We start from the raw sequence: 8,527 nt of genomic DNA on the forward strand, positions 1-8,527 counted from the left end.
AATAATGTTCCAAAGTCTCCTTTCTCCATTCACAACATCACTAGAGCTCCCCGTCTCACTCTTATTGTTCTTCAAATTCAGCGCCAGCCTGTACACACTTTTAACCGAGAACATTCCATTTTTCTCATAGTGCCAAGCAATAAAATCTTCCTCACCTACAGTCGGAATACGTAACTTTAAAATTTCCTCGGCATCATAAGAATAAAACAAATGCCTGATTAGATTCTCATCCCATCTTTTAGATCCCCTCATGAATAGGTCAGACACACATCTAAGTCTGGTTCTATTCTTTTTTGCAGAAATTTGAAGACCCGAATCTCTAGGCAACCAATTATCCCTCCAGATATTTATACTCGTGCCATTGACAACTCTCCAAATGATACCTTTTTCAATAGTTCAAGACCATGCATAATACCTTGCCAAGTAGTCGATGTCACCTGAGGGAATACAGTGTCCAGGTGCCCATGAGGATAGTACTTTGCTTTCATCACCTTTGCACATAATGAGTTCGGAAAAACCAACAGTCGCCAGGCTTGTTTTGCGAGAAGTGCTTGATTAAATAATCTTAGATCTCGAAAGCCCATACCTCCTTCACCTTTCGGTCTCGTCATCTTATCCCACGCTAGCCAATGAGTTTTCTTTCTGTTCTCCTCATCACCCCACCAAAAATTCCTAATGATCTGGGATAACTCTTCACAAAGAGATGCAAGAAATTTAAAAATGCCCATTGCATAGACCGGGAGAGACTATATGACTGATTTAATTTGGATTTCCTTCACCCCACTAGAGGCGTATTTTTCTATCCAGTCAGAACCCCGCTTTAGCGCTTTATCTTTTGTAGACTGAAATTTTCCCGCCTTCATACGTCCTTCTGGGTAAACCAAGATATTTGTCCTCAAAGCCATCAGAGGTGATTTTGAGAACCACCAAAATAGCCACCTGATCTTCCATACTACACCTTTTACCAAATAAAATGGAACATTTATCTGGGCTTAATAATTGCCCCGTTCCCTCCTCATAAGTCGTCAAGATATGTTTAATGGCCAAAGCTTGCTCAAGAGAACCTTTAAAAAATAGGAGGCTATCATCAGCAAATAATAAATGCGATATACCTGGAGCATGTATGTTCAACTAGAAATGCTGGATTGTCCCACTTGCGGAAGCATCATTGAGTAACAGCGAAAGGGCCTCGGCCACAAACAGAAACAGGTACGGAGATAAAGGATCCCCCTGCCTGAGACCTCGCGAAGGTTGAAAAGAGTCCAACCATATTCTCATGAACATTAGAATCATTACCAAGAAACGGAAGTACCTGATAATTTAATTGACGTGCACGAGCTCTAGTAATCGGTCCAGTATATGTAACAGTAGGGGATGTGGGTGTATAATGGTATTGATGTCCTCATCAAAAAAATTAACAACAAAGATTTTGGGTTTTTGAAACAGTCGACCACCCACTTGGTAGTTATCTGAGAAAAATAAAAAATCTGTAGTTTTTTTGGAACCCTAGTGTCGGTGTCAAAACCGGCGGATCTCGGGTAGGGGGTCCCGAACTATGCGTCTAGGTCGGATGGTAACAGGAGGCAGGGGACACGATGTTTTACCCTGGTTCGGGCCCTCTTGATGGAGGTAGAACCCTATGTCCTGCTTGATTGATATTGATGATATGGGTAGTACAAGAGTAGATCTACCACGAGATCAGAGAGGCTAAACCCTAGAAGCTAGCCTATGGTATGATTGTTCTTCGTGCTAAAAACTCTCCGGTTTATATAGACACCGGAGAGGGCTAGGGTTACACAGAGTCGGTTACAATGGTAGGAGATCTACATATCCGTATCGCCAAGCTTGCCTTCCACGCCAAGGAAAGTCCCTTCTGGACACGGGACGAAGTCTTCAATCTTGTATCTTCATAGTCCAGGAGTCCGGTCGAAGGTATGGTCCGGCCATCCGGACACCCCCTAATCCAGGACTCCCTCAGTAGCCCCTGAACCAGGCTTCAATGACGACGAGTCCGGCGCGCAGATTGTCTTCGGCATTGCAAGGCGGGTTCCTCCTCCAAGTACTTCATAGAAGATTCTGAACACAAAGGTAGTGTCCGGCTCTGCAAAATAAGTTTCCACATATTGCCATAGAGAGAATAATATTTACACAAATCTAATCTGCTGACGTATTCCAGAGCGTGACATCACACCACGGCCAAGTCTTTATTCGAATCGTTTTACTGTCCCACCTCAGCGTGTTATCGAGGCGGCTTCCTTGGCACGTCTTGTTAAAGCAGAGATCGTGTCCCCTTATTCCGGGATTCTCATCAATAAGGGTGTGGGTAACCCAACCGCGCCATTGGCTACGACGCTTGGGAGATAAGCGGGTTTTACCAGGCTGATGGGGGCGCATAGTCGCGTCCGCCCATATATGGGGATAAGGATCCACCTTTTCATCCACGCCTTCTTCCTCCTTTGCCTATCCATTTCCGTGCACTCGAGCTCCAGCGCCCAAGTCCGCACACCCCACCTCAACCTTCTCCAGCCATGTCCGGAGCGGGAGGCAAGTGGATGGTCTCCTCCGTCATGGAGGGACACATCAAAAGACTAAGGAAGGCCGGATACTTGTCTAACGACATTGCGCACCGGCTTCCCGAAGAGGGGCAGCTCATCCCCACCCCTAGGCCCCATGAGAGGGTGGTGTTCCTCCCCCATTTCCTCCGCGGACTGGGCTTGCCTCTCCACCCATTTGTCCGAGGGCTCATGTTCTACTATGGCCTGGATTTCCATGATCTGGCCCCGAATTTTGTCCTCAACATCTCGGCGTTTATCATCGTGTGCGAGGCTTTCTTCCGCATCTAGCCCCATTTCGGCCTATGGCTCAAGACTTTCAATGTCAAGCCGAAGGTGGTGCGCGGCACCCAAGCGGAGTGCGGAGGCGCCATGGTGGGCAAGATGCCCAACGTCCTATGGTTTGAGGGCTCCTTCGTGGAGTCCCTAAAGGGGTGGCAATCGGGGTGGTTTTACATCACCAAGTCGCGCGACCTTGAATGGGTCGCAACCCCCGAGTTCCGATCCGGACCCCCTATGCGGCTCGCCGCCTGGAAAGAGACGGGCCTATCATGGGGTAAAAAAGGAGAGCTGACCGGACTCCAAACATGCGTCCAAACCCTGGTGGACAGGAATCTCAAACTTGTCAACGTAGTCCAGGTTATGCTCATCCGCCGGATCCTCCCGTGTCAACAACGGGCTTTCAACCTGTGGGAATTTAACCCGGCGCGGCACCGAACTCTGAGCAGGATCTTCGACACGACGTACGAAGATGCCTGGAAGGTGCTTTTCAAGGGCGCCGAGGCCCCCGTGTCCGCTACCGAGGATCACGGATTCAGCACGCAGCATCACGCTCGTGCGGTAAGCTGTTTTCACCTTTTACAGGGTATTAGTTTTTCATAGTGCGACTCCATGCGGATCTAAGTTTCCTTACCTTTGACAGGATTGGCAGGAGACGTCCGGACATATCAACTGTCCAGCTCCTTTGCCCGAAGGCCCAGCGGACGCTCGCTTGGCGAAGCTGCTGGCTCCGACACCTTACGTGGTGCCGGAGAAGAAGGCCACGGGGACTCGAAAGAGCGCCCGGCGCCAGGAGGTGTCGGATTCACCATCCGACGACTCCAAGGCGCACTCCTCCCATGAAGACGAGGAGGAGGAAGAATAGACCTCTCCCCCTCCAGCGGGGGGAGGGAAGAAAAGGAAGGCCGCCCCAACCGGGGAGGCCGAAGGGTCCAAGAGGGGGAAGACCCCTCCTCCAGACTACTCCACCAACACCGACGACGGCGAAGAGGAGTGGCCGCACAGGGCTAAGCCTCTGGCGAGATCGTAAGTATCCGGATACCCGAGTGATTCATAGTATTCCCCCATTGCACAACTTTTCCTTACGTCGAACATGATTGTGCAGTCCGCCCAAGGCCGGGCTCGTCGAGTCGTCGAGTGGCTCCCTGGATTCGTCGGGTGTGAATTCGCTTCCGACGGCTTCCTCCCCCCACCCTACGGACGGCGCCGAGGTGGCGTCCCAACATGTTCGAAGCCAGGAGGAGGTGGTCCTGGAGGCGCCGCAAGGCAACCTCCCGGACTCCAGGCGTAAAGGGGATAGAACCCCCAAGGGCTCCTAGTCCGGCCTTGAGCCGGACACCGCGCCGGAACCTTCAACGGTTCCAGACTCCGGTAGGCAGCCTCCTTCCAAGAGGAGCAAGCCTACCGAGCCGGTGACCTCCGTCCAACCGGAGGCACCGGACAATTTGCTGGAGACGCTTAACGGCGCCTCCATCGACGAGCGGCACCACACTATTATGAGTGCGGTGATCCAGAAGGTTCAGTCCACCAAGAGCGGACTGACTGAAGCCTGTGCCAGCCTTCTAGCAGGCTTTGAGGTAAGTAAAGAATATGTAAAAATATTACCGCATAGACAGTAGCCCCTGATGCTCTGTTCGACATTCGGAAAGAAAAGCCGAATAGAGGATCTAACAATCGCAGGAGTCTAACATAATCAAGTCAATATGCGTATGCAGGCTTCGCTGTTGGCCTCCGCCGCACTGACTGCGGAGGTGGATACGCTGAAGTAGAACCTCGAGCGGTCCGAGCAAGAGCTCGGCCTAGCCAAGCAGCAGCTCGAGGAGAAGGAAGGTAAGAAATACCTTATTGAAATATGTGAAAGGTGCAATTGCGAAAAGTGACAGGATTAACGCGGCTATTGTAGGGGCCACAATTGAGGTGGCGACCCTTAAGCAAGCGTTGTACGAGGCCGAAAAGAGGGCGGCCACGGAGCGCACCGAGCGGGAGAAGCATGAGACGCAGGTTGGCAAGGTGCGGCAAGAGCTCCAGGCTCTCATGAAAAAACATGAGAGTTTGGAGCTTGACTCGAAGACGCGAGAGTCTGAGCTCGCGGCGGCCATCGAAGATGCCAAGTCTACCAAGGCCGAAGCCCAGAAGGCCCTCCAGGAGGTTGAGGCAGTAAAAAAGATAGCGGCGGGTAAGGCATTCTTTATGCAAAGCAAGCACGTAAAAGTGAATTACTTGTCACTTACCTGAATCCGGAGCTCTCCAGGAGCATTCGCAGACTTGCCCCGTAGCGTGTCGGATGCCGCCGCCTTCTACCGCGCCGAGGAGGGAAGCTCGACGGAGAAGGTGTTCTGGTCTTAGTATGCTGAGGCCGAACACCCGGTGCCCTTAAGCGACCAGCTGAAACAGCTGGTTGAGCTCCATAAGGTGGCCGAACAGGCCATGAAGGGCCTCATAGTCCGGCTGTGGCCTGGAGAGGCCATGCCTGGGAGCTACTTCGGGCTGGTGAGGCGGCTGGTGGAGGCCTGTCCAAGGCTCGAAGTCATCAAGCGCTCCGTATGCATCGAGGGTGCCCGTAGGGTGCTTGCCCGTGCGAAGGTGCACTGGGGCAAGCTGGATGCTGAGAAGCTTGTGAAGGACGGGCCACCGTCGGGCAAGGAGCATCGCAAGCCCGAGATGTATTATGAGGGCGTTCTGAAGGGTGCCCGCCTTGTGGCGGATGAATGTTCCATGAATGTAATTTTTCAGTGAACTCGCTCGTTTTGTCCTGTGCGCTGAAAACTTGTTCATGTGCGCTAAGCAATGCTTTTTGAATTTAAAATATTACCTTATGTGCGGCCGTTTATCAAATTTGAGAGATGGCGAGTCGTCGGCTTCTGCCCCCATGGCACGAGTGCTGGGGTGTTCGGGATAAACATGAGCACTCCTTTTCCCATTCTTGGGTCCTTCGAGGGAGGCGCTCAACACAACGAACAAGGCAATCGGACTATAGTGCTTGAACACTCTTACTTAGCCATAGAATTCTATAATTTTAAATTTCGGCGAAGCCCCTAGTGTTCGGAAGACCGAGTTTGGGGCGCTATCCACGCCTGGGCCGGACAAAGCCGACTCCTCGCTCTAGGCGGCATAAGTCTTTAGGGACTCGAAAACCTCTCGAACAGCGACCAGCTCTCGCCTCATCATAACGTTCAGTTTTAGCTTTCTCTACTGAGGTGCTTAGCCCAGCTCAACTGGGGCACAATCGCAGTAGTTCTCCTAGTGCTACCTTAGCCGATTTGACGGAACGTAAGGTACCAAAACATAGGAGCCGGGCAAACCCAACTATTGACCCAAGACATGATTCGGAGCCGATGCATATAATGCTATAAGTTCGGGGTGCCGCACTTGTGAAAGTGTTCGGACTTCTCACACCATGTTGTGGGGTACTTAAGCCCCTGGCGTATTGGCCGTACCAAAGTGTATGGGTGCAACATGTCATTAATGAACATATATTCGTAAAAAAGGTAATGCAATAATAGACGGAAGCTATGCATTGTTTATTTTAGAAAAGCTGCTATTAAAGCAGAACGATACAAATAGTGCGATAAGCAAAAGATGGGACAATCAAATATGTCCTTTCCAGGGGCGAGCTACGGAATGTTATGCGAAACAGGTATACTGCTCGTTATAGAGACCACCTTAGAGTTCCGTAGTGCGGCGTAGCTTTCTGCTTCCCTGGTTGTATCGTTTGTGCGACTATCGTACTGCCGGACAAGCCTTCCGAAGAATGGAGTCCTGAAAATAAGAGAAAATTAGGAAATCGGCAGCCCCTAGTGCGGTTTAGGCCGCGTTTCGGGCGTGCTGTGATGGTGCCCCTTCCCCTGTGCCCATGGTATTTCTAGAGCGTAGTTATGTACCCGCAACATTGGTTTCGCAAGTTCACGAGGGCTGGGGTTAGGGACGTATTGCTACGCTTGCTCGGAAAGTGCCAGGCGGTCTTGTTGGAGGTTACTCCGGGCGCGCTTGACGGTGTCCGGACGTTTAATAGCCGGACTAGAGAATTGCCTTGAGAGGCTGCTTTGTACTTCCGCTGCGATAACCACCGTATGCTCCTCCGTTCGGAGAGAGCGTTCGGTGTTTCCATTGACCGTGATGACGCCTCGAGGGCCTGGCATCTTGAGCTTGAGGTATGCGTAGTGCGGCACCGCATTGAATTTGGCAAATGCGGTTCGTCCGAGCAGTGCGTGATAGCCACTGCGGAACGGGACTATGTCGAAGATTAACTCCTCGCTTCGGAAATTATCCGGAGATCCGAAGACCACTTCAAGTGTAACTGAGCCTGTACAGTTGGCTTCTACACCTGGTATGACGCCTTTAAAGGTCGTTCTGGTGGGTTTAATCCTCGAGGGATCGATGCCCATTTTCCGCACTGTATCCTGATAAAGCAGGTTCAGGCTGCTGCCGCCGTCCATAAGGACTCTAGTGAGGTGAAATACGTCAATAATTGGGTCTAGAACCAATGCGGCGAATCCGCCGTGACGGATGCTAGTGGGGTGGTCCCTTCGATCAAACGTGATCGGGCAGGAAGACCATGGGTTGAACTTTGGGGCGACTGGCTCCATCGCGTATATGTCCCTTAGCACACGCTTCCGCTCCCTCTTGGGGACGTGTGTTGCGTATATCATGTTCACCGTCCGCACTTGTGGGGGAAAACCTTTCTGTCCACTGTTGTTCGGCGGCCGGGGCTCCTCCTCGTCATCGCTATGCAGCCCCTTGTCTTCGCTTTCGGCATTTAACTTGCCTGCCTGCTTGAATACCCAACAATCCCTGTTGGTGTGATTGGCTGGTTTTTCGGGGGTGCCATGTATCTAGCATGAGCGGTCGAGTATTCGGTCCAAAATGGACGGGCCCGGAGTATTTCTTTTGAATGGCTTTTTTCCACTGACCGGGTTTAGAGCCTCTGAATCCGGCATTAATTGTCGTATCCTCAGCATTGTCGCCGTTAATGCGGCGCTTTTGCTTGTTGCGACGCGACCTGCCACTGCTGTCCTTGGTATCCAAATTACCAGGGTTCTTGGTCATATTATTGCTGCGAGCTAGCCAGCTGTCTTCTCCCGCGCAAAAGCGGGTCATAAGTGTCGTGAGGGCTGCCATAGACTTCGACTTTTCCTGTCCTAGGTGCTGTGCAAGACACTCGTCGCGGATGTTATGCTTGAAGGCTGCTAGGGCCTCTGCGTCCGGACAGTCGACGATATTTTTCTTGGTTAGGAACCGTGTCTAGAATTGTCTGGCCGATTCCTCTGGCTGCCGAATTATGTGGCTTAGGTCATCGGCGTCTGGTGGTCGCACATAAGTGCCCTAGAAATTGTCGAGGAATGCGGCTTCCAGGTCCTCCCAACAACCAATTGATTCTGCTGGCAAGCTGTTAAGCCAATGCCGAGCTGGTACTTTAAGCTTGAGTGGGAGGTATTTGATGGCGTGTAAGTCATCACCGCGGGCCATGTGGATATGAAGGAGATAGTCCTCGATCCATACCGCAGGATCTGTTGTGCCATCATATGATTCGATGTTCACGGGTTTGAAACCCTCGGGGATTTGATGATCCATTACTTCATCTGTGAAGCATAGTGGGTGTGCGGCGCCTCTATACTGGGCTATATCACGACGCAGCTCAAACGAGCTTTGTCTACTGTGTTCTGCCCGGCCGGATTTACTATATCCGGCGTGACGAG

Source organism: Triticum urartu, chromosome 5 (genome assembly GCF_003073215.2).
Source record: "Triticum urartu cultivar G1812 chromosome 5, Tu2.1, whole genome shotgun sequence".
NCBI classification, from domain to species: domain Eukaryota; kingdom Viridiplantae; phylum Streptophyta; class Magnoliopsida; order Poales; family Poaceae; genus Triticum; species Triticum urartu.